This window comes from Schistosoma mansoni, chromosome 4, assembly GCF_000237925.1.
Source record: "Schistosoma mansoni strain Puerto Rico chromosome 4, complete genome".
Classification (NCBI taxonomy): domain Eukaryota; kingdom Metazoa; phylum Platyhelminthes; class Trematoda; order Strigeidida; family Schistosomatidae; genus Schistosoma; species Schistosoma mansoni.
The window spans coordinates 24,591,383-24,604,891 of NC_031498.1; positions in this window are offsets into that span (position 1 = coordinate 24,591,383).

The window sequence follows — 13,509 nt, forward strand, 5'->3', positions numbered from 1 at the left end:
TACATGGAAAAAACACAAACAACTGCGTGATAAACTTGTTGAAGCAACCTCTAACAAACACAGAGGAACATCTACCCCAAAAAGGATTTAACTACAACGCAAGTGACACCTCAAAACTAGAATTCTTCGCAGCACTAGAGTCATCACTGGAAATTGCAGGAATAAGTGAAGAAACTCGACAGGAAATAAGACAAACCATAGTAGCGCTAACTCGACGAATGAAAGACAACACTCAACTGGCTTTACAAGAACAAAATACTCTAAAGGAACTCAGAGCTATGGAAGATATTGTCACAGTTCTAGAGGACAAAGGACTCACTACAGTGATTATGGGCAAGTGAGAATGTATCAAGAAAGCCAAGGAAGTACTTGAAGATGAAAGCGTATACAAACTGATGGACACAAATCCAGTCATAAGGTCGGACAACCGAATCTCAAAGACGTTAAACAAGCTCGTCAAAGAATGGCAAACACCAGAACAAGATCTATGGAGAACGAAATACAATGGGCCAGTACTCCCTCAACTCCACATTAGGCCAAAAATACACGAACGAAACATCCTACTACGTCCAATCGTAGCACTCCTCGAAACTCCAACATACCACTCGTCGAAAGAAAGTTTACGCATATTGAAACATTTGGTTGATTCATCCAATCCCTCTATCAAGTTCCCCATAGAATTCCTCGATCAGATAAATGACATTCAAGCCAAAAACGACGAAATGATGATATCCTGGGATGCGACAGCCTTATTTACTTCAACTGGACCAAGCTTGGCAAAGGAAACTTTGTCCTTGCTTCTCACCAACGGCACAAATCTCGCAAAGTACGCGAAACGTCAAAGTCAACATTAACTAGAACTCATCAGTTAATGCTGAACGACATATTTTCAATTCAACAACAAAATCTACGGACAAATGAAAGGAACACTGATGGGATCACCAATATAAGGACTTATCGCAGAACTGCAGAGATTACCCTTTCACCTCATCCTGTTATATGATATCAAATACACTTATTTCAGATGATCAGTCATTCGTTTTTACGGTGTTTCTTCATATGTCCGACTGTAAGAGCATAATTATATCGGAATATGCTGTTGACCTAGAATCATTTCATAACGAGCTGGAGTAGATGATGAACGTCCTTGTTCCCGCATTTTCGCTAGGAAGATCAGTCACAGGTTTCTAAAACGTATTCCACGGTATGAAGCGCTTTAGTCATAGTACATTGAAGGATTTTAGTGGAACGCAGGCTATCAGATATCTCAACGGGAAAAACTCTCCACAATGAGTTTTTATTTGACCAAAAGTGTACTTACAAATGGTTCAAATGGTCCTAAATTGAATAAAAGCTTTCGGTTAACGGACTTCCGTAGTCATTAGAAGGTCACCTCTGAGACTCATTTACTCTAAAGGGTAAAGGTTCAATGACTGGGGGCTCCCTTCATAAGACTCTGACCTCCTTCTTCATTATACTTCTCAGTTTCTTGTTCTTTAATTCAGTGCTCGCTATCCTCGATGAAAATAGTGTGCCGTCTGTGTGAACCAGTAATTATTTTGTACCTGATTCCTGGTTGATTTTTAATTCTAAATACAATACGTTTGTTTGCGCTCATCTAGTTCTATTGAGCCTAAATTGCGCTGTTTCGGGAATCACTAGTCAATGCAATAATTCAATTACTTCCAATTATCATAATAAATCATCTGGAAGCTCTTTGACTCCTTGAAAGTTCAAATATTGTACTTACTGCCGAGAAGTAGAGCGAATCATTCAAACCTGATCACTTTTTAAGCTACATTTTATTCATATCCGATATACGCCATGGAATAGGGAACATATCATTATCTATGACCGTTCGAACATTTAAGCATGTAAATTTGAGAATATGTCTTGATATTAATGATGACTCTACTTGAATTACATTAAACTATGGACCACAGAATTATCACAGAATTACCATCCCATGCGGATGCTAACTTTGAAGAACTGTCAACGAACATTTTCACTGATTTGCACCAACCGCTTACATTCAAAATCATCTGAGTTGATTTTATTCCGATAAACATTACATGGAATCTGACTTCGGTATCGGGCTGACATAGCAAGTTATTTGAAATATTAGAACTTTATGGATGGACCAAACAAGTACGAAGTCGATGACAAGGGATAATGTACTAGATTTAATACATATAATCAACATCGACTCTATCTCAGTGCACGTCACTCATGAATTTTTTATGAGTGATCATAGAGTCCTATTGAGTATTATCCATCTTCCAAACACCATGCAACTGAACTGTAAAGCTAAAAGAGTGTTCCAAAGCAGGCAGTTTGATCAACAAACCTGAAGATGAACCGAAACTCTCATTCGATGCTTACCATGGAAATCTTATTCCACCATAAATAATATTGACACTGCGCTTTCCGACTCATACCGCAACCTGACACATTGTCTCGACTGCATTGCTCCAATTATTGGCCATGTAGCTTATAATGCTAATGAAGGCCAAAATTCCCTTCAAGCCCTTAAGAGAAGGCTGAGAAAATCGAAACGTCGCTATCACAAGAGTCATGACGTGTATGTGCTTCAGAGTATTTTCAACTCGATCTACAGTAATGATTCATCTAAATGTAAGTCTCTCACGACTATGGAGAATAAAACCCTTGGTACTAAAAGCCCAGAGTTATCAATACTTCGGCTTTCCAAATCCCGTGTGATATCGAATTCTCTTAGCATAACCAAATTCTTCATAGTTAAAGGGAGAACTGTTGACGACCCTGATACTTTTGTGAACAATTCAGATAGCATTTCTCGAAATGCCTCAACATCGAAACCAAAACTTCTATCAATATGTCTCCAATGTTGTCATATAAACATCGACCCGCCAACATCAGGCGGGCCACAGCTTTTCTGAAAACGTACTATGACGGTGGACCTGGTGGGATTTCTTCATCATCTGTGAAACATGGTAATAGAGAACTTCCATTACTTTTCACAAAACTGTTCGATCTATCTATAGACTATGGAGCCTGTTCATGTATGGAAAACATCTCTTATCACCCCTAGATTCAGAACAGTATCATGTAGTGTTATTATCAACTAAAGGCTCATTAACTTGACTTCTGTGCTTTCAAGAACCATGGACAAGATCATCCACGAATAGTGATTATCATTTTTTCTTTCGTCTAGCCTGATTGGCCCATTTCAACCCGGGTTTATGATTAAACATTGAAGCTGGACATCACACCTGGAATTTCTTGATCAAGTTACCCAAAAAAGAGATGTCGGTCAATCAGTGATAATTCTGTTCTTCGACTTTAGCAAGGCCTTTGACAGTGTCTCACACAAGCTTCTTCATCTAAAATGTTCTTCATTTAGTATACGGAATCTTCCTTATCTCAGCTCAAATCTTTTGTAGCAGAACTTAGCGAAATTATTCGATTCGTATCTTCCTACTTTAGGCCTGTGAGTGTAAGCAGTGGGGTTACACAAGGAACTGTGATCGGTCCATTACTATTTCTCCTTTTCAATAATGACGTGTGCTTGTAGACCCATGGTCTTTTCCGGCATCAGTACATTTTTCTTTGCTTATCCTTTTAAGACGGTCAACGTCTTATTTTGCCGATGACCTAACAGTAGTTTATTCATCCTAGTTTCCTATCGAGGAAAACTGTATTTTAGCAGTAATCCAAGAGAACAATGGACTGATTCATGGAATCTGTCACTAATTGTTAGCAAAAGTGGGTTTGTCTACAATGTCTGTAGCCCTTACTTGAATCTGACTATACACAAACATATAATGAAACCTCTCAACACTGTTCATGACTCATGTTTGAGGTACAGCAATAGTTTGAACTTTACCGAGTACATTGCATCTCGAGTATCCAAACCAAGGAAGCTCGTTGGATTTGACTCATGTCTGTGATCCTGAATTGGTTTCATATATTACCGAGAAATCCTATTGCAAGCAAGACAGTATAATCACGCTAAATGTGACACCGCGAAAGTTATAACAATAAAAACTAGTTATAATAATTATTACGAAAAACTCCAGTTCGTATCCGAAATCTGCATTTTTTCCACTAAATTTTAGAGCTACATATAATTCTAAACCTTCAGCTTCTTTTTCAATCATCTTCATACAAATCGTTATTTGTCCATTCACCGCCATAATGTGGTTTATTTTCTTTGACCTGATGAAATATATTTGCTTGAAAATCGAACTAGTAAAGGAGAATGAGTCTAAGTAGTCACCCTTTTCTTTTCCACCCTTTTACAGTACACTCCCAGTGTACCACGTACAACATCTGAAAGACATGTGGCTTTGTCCTGCGATCTCACTTATAATTCCGGAATGTATCTGGGACCACTATCAAGAAGCACAAACTACTACGTTCAAAGTAACGTCTTCGACTGACTGTTCTGGACTTCAATTCCAGTCATTCTTGACCACCAATAACTATTCACAACGTAACCTCACAATATGCGCAAACCCTCATATTAGACATTGGAGACATACCAAAATTATTATTCTAATGTATGAAAATTTATCCCCTGTTTGGATTGCCCATTTGTTCTATAACTTATCAACATAATTGAGTAACTTATCGAAGCAGAGTATGTAGCACTTGTAACAACTTGATCTTGCCTGTAAACTGGCATGCCCCATGTAACATATCATTATCTGAAAAAATATATATTATTTTAGTGATAAATTTCAGTAACATTAAAATTGACATTATTATAATATTAAAAATGTATCATACTGGTCCTTGAATATGGTATTCTAGTTCACAGTAAGTTTAGGCATAATGACTTAATGAAAAATGAAGGTGTTTGATGAAGGTTCACCCAATCTGTTTTAATGTATTCGGCCAGTGCCCAAGCGTCCCCGCCGAAACTGAACATCCCAAGTACCGTGCGGAAATCAATTGATGCTTTGGCCGTACAGTCTACCCCCAAGACTGTCCGCCCGGTCATCACTGAGCCCAGGAATCGAAAACGCGCCTCGACATCCAAACAACAAGATACCGAACGTAGACGCCCTGTAAAACCTGGGAAATCAATTACGGTTTGTGACGACTCTGTCATAATCATGAACCTTATTGACAACCCCGACCTTCCTCTCAGTTTGCAGGACAAAAATGATAGGATGCTCTGAGGAGAATTAAACAAGAGGCTTGAACTCCCTAGAATAGGGCCTTTGACCGTCACACGGCTCACTCGAGGGAAGGACTCTAACCACCTAAACCACACGAGGCTGCTTCGTGTTACACTTAAGAATGCCTCCGACGTTGAGGACGTCCTGCTAGCGAGTCACTTGCTGAAATCCGATGGGAACGTGAGAATACTGCCCGACATACCGTATTCTGAACGAAATCTCATCCGGAACATCCCTAAGGAATCTCGCGAGGCGTTTTTCCGTGGACGAAATATCATTGTGCAAGGTGTACCGGAAAATATGGACCCAACTCAAGCAAACTCTGATATTCGGGAATGGAAATTCATTAAGCATTCCTTAAAACTTAAGAACATATTGACCCAACAGGTAATGCGACTAGCCAAGAGAGACGGTTACTCCAGACCCCGGCTATTGAAGATAACCTTCCCCTCCCCCCACATGGCGGCTGCAACTTTGGAAGCATTTCGTGCCAATAGACGTCGATTGCCAACTGGCATCCATATGCATCCGGATAGGCCCACGACAGCAGGATCAAGCACAAACGAAAGCTGGGGCCGACAATTCCACTCGTGGACTGTCTTGATCATAAAAAAACGTGTAAAGGACAGGAACTACCAACTCGGTAAACATCGTATAGGTAGGCTACCTGTCCACTCACGCACGGCTCATATAGACAAACAGGAAGAAGCTCACGCGTTCCAAATTGAAAGCATAAACTGCCTATACACGAACGCCGCGAGCTTGCCAGACAAAATGGATGAGCTACGTGAACTTAGCAACGCTAATGATGCCCATCTGATAGGAATATCCGAAACTTGGATAACGTCTCAGTTTACGGGCCAGAAGCTAACAATAACTGGAATGTCTTTATTTCGCTACGACAGAAAAACAGGAATGGGGGGTGGGGTAGCACTATACATACGGTCATGCCTGAATGCGCACCAACTTCACAACCAAGAGTTTCTCAATCTTGATGAGTCAGTATGGTGCTCAGTAAGATTGTCTGCCACCTCGAGGTGTCTAGTTGGGGTCATCTACAAGAAGCCCACTGCTGACATGGAGTATGACAAACGTCTGCTGGAAGGATTAACTCGCTCTATGCGTCTCGGATTCTCTCATATCCTGATTCTAGGGGACTTCAATCTTCCTAGAATCAACTTCCTGGAACATACATACATTGGAGGTGACAACTCTACTGAAGCTCTGTTCTTCAACCTCGTCGGTGACCTGGGATTATTCGAAAATGTGAAGTCGGCAACTCGTTGGAGAAACAGTCAGACGCCGTCGCGCTTAGACTGGGTATTCACAAATGAAGAATTCCTAGTTGACGACCTCTCAATCCTCGCTCCCCTGGGGAAAAGCGATCACGCCGTCTTATCATTCAGCTTTGTCAGCAAAACGGAGCTAAGATATCCTACTAGCAACAAAAGCTGTAACTTCAAACGGTTGAATGTGTTAGCTTTACAGGACTATCTACAACAAGTGGATTGGGATGTTCACCCTCAACTTGAAGTGGATGCTCATTGGGGTTTTTTACTGCACACGATCTTATGTGCTACTGAACATTCAGTTCCTCAAATGGTCGCAAAAGCTACAAACAACCTCCAATCATCAAGAACCGCACTCGTCGTTTGCTAAGCCGCAAAAGTCACTGTTGGGCCGAATATAAACGAAATGACAATAACGACGTATACAGGCAATATAAACGCATAAGGAACATATGCACAAAGGCAATAAGAGAAGACAGGCTTCAGTTCCAGACCAAGCTTATCGATAAATTCGTCTCCAATCCGAAAAGCCTATTCAGTTACGCAGCTTCTCTTCGACAGGGCAAAACTGGAGTTTCTCAACTACTAAGCCCTAATGGCCCGACCAATAACGACAGTGATGCCGCTAACCTCTTGGCTGAACAATACTCCCAGATATTCCAGCTGACCCACATCAACTATACTGACGAAAGCTTCACCTGTACCTGTACAGGACTTTCCAAAGTGGATCTGAGTACTGACCTTGTGCTCCGTCAACTGCAGCACCTAAGAAAAGACACTTCTCCTGGTCCGGATATGGTTCATTCCGCTGTTTTGAGGGAAGCAGCTTCAATCCTGGCGACACCACTTAGCGTGATGTTTGCACACTCGCTAAGCAGAGGCAAACTACCGGAAATTTGGAAGCTGGCCCACATCACACCAATTTTCGAAGGAGGTCGATGCAGTGAACCCTCAAGCTACCGACCAGTGGCCCTTCTCTCCATACCTTCCAAAATTATGGAATCCCTAATACACGACGGTATACTAGAATACTTATCATCCTCAAAGTTCTTCTCACCTCAACAGCATGTTTTCAGAAAAGGTCATTCTTGTATGACCAACCTGCTGACTGCGGTGGATAGATGGACAACCATCCTTGATCGCAAGGGAAAGGTTGACGTCATCTACCTGGATTTCTCAAAAGCTTTTGATAGGGTCAACCACGTATGTCTTATCAAGAAGCTTGGACGATTGGGTATAAAACCCCCTTTAATTGATTGGCTCTCTTCATATTTAGAAAACCGACACTTTAAGGCCAGGGTTAACTTCATTCTCTCTCAGGCTATGGAATGTCCTAGTGAGGTCCCCCAGGGCTCAATACTAGGACCTCTTCTTTTCTTGATTTATATTAACGATCTTCCTCAACAAGTTTCATCTGACTTATTGCTTTTTGCTGATGATGTGGAACTTTGGAGAGAGATACGTAATCATAATGATATACTAGTTCTTCAGGAGGATCTGACCCGACTTTAAAGTCGGGCAGACGACAACGGACTTACCTTCAACACTTCAAAGTGTAAAGTAGTCCATCTGAGACATGTTGCAGACTATAGTTGTAACTTAGGTAACTCCCCTCTAGAAGTTTCCCAAGTCGAAAAAGATTTAGGAGTGATGGTACCCTATGACCTGAAATCGTATGCGAACTGTGACAGAAACGCCTCTCAAGCAAACCTTGCACTGGTAACATTGAAGCGCATTTTTGGCCAGTTTGACGGTAGAACCTTCCACATAATCTTCAACAGTTTTATTCGTCCCCATTTAGAGTACGGAAACATAGTATTTCCTCCCTCCCTCCAAAAGGATAAGGACACTCTGGAACGTATACAACGTCGAGCCACGAAATCAGTTCGGGGACTCAAATTCAAACCTTATGAAGAGCGCCTCAAATCACTTAACCTTTACCCGTTAGAGTACAGGCGTCTTGGAGGTGACCTTCTTATGACTTACAGGATCCTTAATACTTCTGGTCATCCCCTTAAACATCTTCTTAAGCTTAGTCACAATAATAACCTAAGAGGTAACACCCAGAAATTGGAGACCCTATATAGCAGAACAGACTGCAGACACAACTTCTACTTCTTTAGAGTTGTCAAATGCTGGAATTCGCTGCCGACTGAGCTAGTCCAAGAGACCTCCCAGGAGTCTTTTAAGAGGAAACTTGGCTTATTCTTAAGGACTAAGGATAACGTATTATTATGATTTACCAAATTCTTTTTTTCCTCTATTATCGTTCATATACCTAGGTTTTTGCCTGGAGGTATTGGTGATCCACTGCTACTAGACACGGTAGCCCGTTAAGCGAAAGCTTCTTCTATTCCATCCTCAACCATTTGAACCATTTGAACAAGGATTATCAGTGTAATAACCAGTGATTTATTTAAACAAGGTCCAAACCTATGGAATTTCTTTCGTTTATTTATTCATTTTCCATGTGACTGTTCAAAATCTGTTTATGTCCATATTTATCATAGTTATGACTAACCAAGTGACATACTATTCTTTTCGTTCTTTCATTTTTTCTCTCTCTTTTCCTTATACACAAATTTTGCTCCTAAACACCTGGAGCTTACAATCAAACACACTACATTCTATTACACTGAAACTGACTCCTCAGACTCATTTTTATCTTAACCACGTATATGTGACCCACGCAAATCGATATTTCACAGTTATTTTTTGCGATTGATAAAGACTTCCATCGCCCCATTGTAGATTAGTGCTGCACAATCTCTTATTCTACCGTCAAATCTTACTTCACTAATGATTCATTCTCCTGCTTATTTATTTTTATCCATTTGGCATTACACATACTACCGTTTATTCTTATTCTGTTTCTCAAACGTACTCACTAAACTATTCATGCGTTTCACTTTCCTTATATTTTTTTCTTTAGTATCAAGTCAATACTCTCCAAAATTGAAAAGAACCTACTTAAATATGAAAAATATCATGTAAACATTATTGAAATGTGTGTGTCATTGCATTCTTCATAACCCTTTTGTATCAATCAACTGTTTGTGAATGATTTAAATAATGGCAGATATATAGGAAAGCGTTTTGTTTGTGCCAGGCTCTCCTTTCTACTTGTCGCAAGCCTTCTGTGCCTTGCGTGATCCACGATTTTATCTACCCGAGTGTGCATTTTGTTCGGGAGACATACTAAAATGATTTTCCAAATAACATCCTCCGTTATCTTCACGTGACCATCAGCTGTTTGCTCCCACCAGTATTATGGCCATTGGGTTTGTCGAAGATACTTCGTCTTGGTCATGTATTCTGACGTAGTGTAGTGAAAGTGAGGAGTGTTCTCACCTCTATGAAGTGCTTCGTTTGTGACCTGCCAAAATATAACTGTGGCGTGGTGATTACTCTTTTTTACCGCTTGAACCCAGATATTTTTGACTAAAGGTCGACCATCTGTTAGTAAACGACCCAACTTTAAAGGTTTTCGTCGTATAGCATTTTGCATCGTCACACACATATTCAGTTAACCCTGAACTTCAAATAGCTGTAGCAAATCGTTTGTGAAGCAACCAACTGGAGAATTCATTTCACCTGCTGAGATCAAGGAACTCATCGTTCAAGCCTCCGTCTAGTCAACCTGCAGAAGCGTTAGTCATAATAGCAGCATGTGTATTATCTTATCCTTCTGAAGTTTGGTACCTGTAGGAGTGCCCAATATACTATTTCAGTGAAGTACCTGGTTACGTTCGGGTTGCAGCAACCCTGCATGATTATGTCAGCTTAGTTTTGAAATCAGTTTTAGTGTATACCGTCACTTCTCATACTGTTTTGTGAACTTTATCACAACGCAAGTGTCATGCTGTGAGTGCTCACTTAGTTGCTTATAATGCCGTTTGGGAGCCATGTTTACGTACGAAATGTGAACACTAGATCGAAGTGAAAGCACATGTTTCCGACATCTCTGGGTTTACTCCCAAGCCTCCTAACTTTGCTGTAACGACGCTGAGGTTAAGTTGGGATGGTGAAATCTATACACTAGATCCACAAAACATCTCTAAAAGTGCTACAAATAAACCCTTCTTAGGTCGTTAAAACAAAAGTCACGAGTTCGATGACCCTTCTAACAACCAGAGTAACAATTATTATAGGGACATGAAATGTCCAAAGAATGTGCGCCACTAGGAAGACCAATCAAATAGCTGAGGAAATGAGGAGATTCATCCTGGTTGTACTCGGACTAAGCGAAGCCCAATGGGTTGAAACCGGACAGAAGCATTAGATTCAGGGGAGATTCTGTTGTACCCTGGTCATGAAAAAAGCCTCTCATATACAAGGAGCTGCTCTGATGCTATTCAGAGGAGCACGATGAATACATATGGGATGTGAATCTCATGAATTCAGAATCATCGAAGCATACTTCACAACAGAGAATGAGGGGATCACAATGAATTTTATCCAGTGCTATGCAACCACCAATGATAGCAGTGAAGACGATAAATATCAGTTTTATGGGACGCTGCAACCGATCTTGAAGAAATGCTCACGAAAGGACCTGCCTAAGTCGAAATGGACAACACAGAATATAAAGATATCATGGAACGAGAGAGACTGACCAGGAGAAAGGAACAAGAATGGTGAGAGATTTTCAAATTTATGCGCATTCGACAAGATGGCTATAGGTGGCACTATATAACACTACAAACGCATGCAAAAAGCTACATGCGTATCATTGGATCACACCACAGAAAACCAGGTCTATCATAATCGCACCACAAAAATTTCAGAAGATCAATCGAAGACGTGTAGAATGGATCCGTATCAAAAATATGGGCGGGATTTAAGAAAAGTAGAACAAGAAGACAGCAATTAAAAACCGTCGAACAAGAGCAGAGAAAGCCAAGGCAATGACCAAATACATAGTGTCAATCAAGAAAATGAGAAGGAGCATTAACGTGGAAATGCGGAAATACGTGGAAGGCCTAGAAACGACAGCGGAAATAGGTGCAAGAGAAGGGCATGTGAAACAAACATATGAAACAATGAAAAAACCGGCAGGAAAACATAACGAACAAGAGCAACCAGTCAAGAATAACGACGAAATAAACCCTTACTTGAAATTCTGGAGAGAAAAAGGAAATAGGAAGGCCAATGAACAGATTAAGTCTGCAACTGGAGACAGACTTCAAAAGGATGAATAAGAATTGGAAAAAAACTAGGAAGGGGAGCCTAGGACAGAGTTGATTGGAGAATCCTGTTGAGCGACCTATTCTCTCTCGAGGGGTAACAGGCGTAAGTAACTAATTAAGTAAACGAGTAAATAGATAAGCAAGTAAGTAACTTCTACAAATGATGTTAATTCTATGACATTTGATAGCATATTCCAAGGACATCCGGGAGATGTAGTGACTCAGGTTGTTCTTTTATTTATTTGAAAAATGTAGAATCAAACAAATCACGTAACGAAAGAATCATTCGAATGTTCTCAGTTATTTTGCACACCTTCATGGATTTGTCCTCATTAATTCCTAAACTGTATTGTGCTCATTTTCGTATCTTCTCAAGTTTCTTTTGGAACATTTTTTCCTTCCATCTGTGTGCGCTCGTATATGTTATTTGTTATCTGTTTTTTATTTTTATACGCTAAAATTAGCGATTTAGCTAAAGCCATTTCCTTTTGGTTCTTCGTTTCAAAAACAGCAAAAACAGAAACAGAGCAATCTGAATTCATTATATTTCATCGTTTCGCTTCAGCTCCATACAACCTTATTGTTAATGATTAAAGTACCTGTTATTTTATTGCGTTTATTTTTTTACGCGATCTTCACCAATCTAATTGTTATTTTATCTACGTCAAAATTATGTTTTCATTTATTTGTGTTTTCACTAGCTCAATTTTCAAAACTTATGTAGATTCCTCAGACCCTCCTGAATTATTGCGTAGTTGATCTTATTGGTCTCCCAGACTCCATAGAATTATTAGGTCATCTCCTCGATGTTTTTGAATTTTACCTCCAAATAACTACTCATATGCTCATTCGTACATGCATATAGTTATTACTGATAGTTATTGTAATTCCTATTATTTCCGTCACCAATATCTATTACTTACTATTTTACTCAAATGTTATACTCTAATATGAATACAGTTGTAAGCAGCTGAAGCAAGATCATGAAATACAGTAAATTCATTTTATTCCCTTTCAAATGTTGTTTTGACTACTTTGAAATTCATAATGAGAAACAATTGTACGAAATTTTGAACAAAAGGTTCTATGATTATTCGCTCTTATGTCAGTGTTTGAAAAATATTATTTCAACCTAATTTCATCTTTGACTTTTTCATTACGCAGTTGTCCGAACAAGGTTAACCGAAGTATTGTATATTAAATTATATGTGGAAACTGTATTTCAGCAGAGTCAGCGAAGTATTCAACAGTCACTGATGTCAAATACTAAATTACGCTCATTAGCAAGTATATTGTAGTCACTTAGTTGGTGCCTATGAAACTTTTTTATAAAATCAAAGGTTGAGATGTAAGTATTCAGTCATATTCATTAGTCTTTACTCTGTATATATTATGTAGAGCATATATGATATATAGTTCAGAAGTTTAGAGAAAACATCACTGATAAATGACTATTATTATTATTCACATAGATGTCTCTTAATCGTATTATATGTATCATCTTACATACTTGTCAATATTTCATCCCCTGAACAAAAAGAAATTGATATCATTCAACCTAATCTTTTCATAGTTTTTCAGTCGAAAGTTTGATATTTTGTTTATATGAGTAGTAGACAGAAGGAGGTCACAAAATATGATATTATATAGAACCATCAGTGATGTTTTGTTTGAGATTTATCAGAATAATAATAATAGAAAAAGCTGGTTAGTAGTAGAATCTAATGAACAATATACAAAAAATATTTTGTTTCTATGTGTTTGTATCAATTTATAGAGAATTTCTAATTCACTTTACTATTACATATTTTATTATTATAGAAATGTAACCAACATGTTATTCTTGTCAAAATGTTTACATTGTAA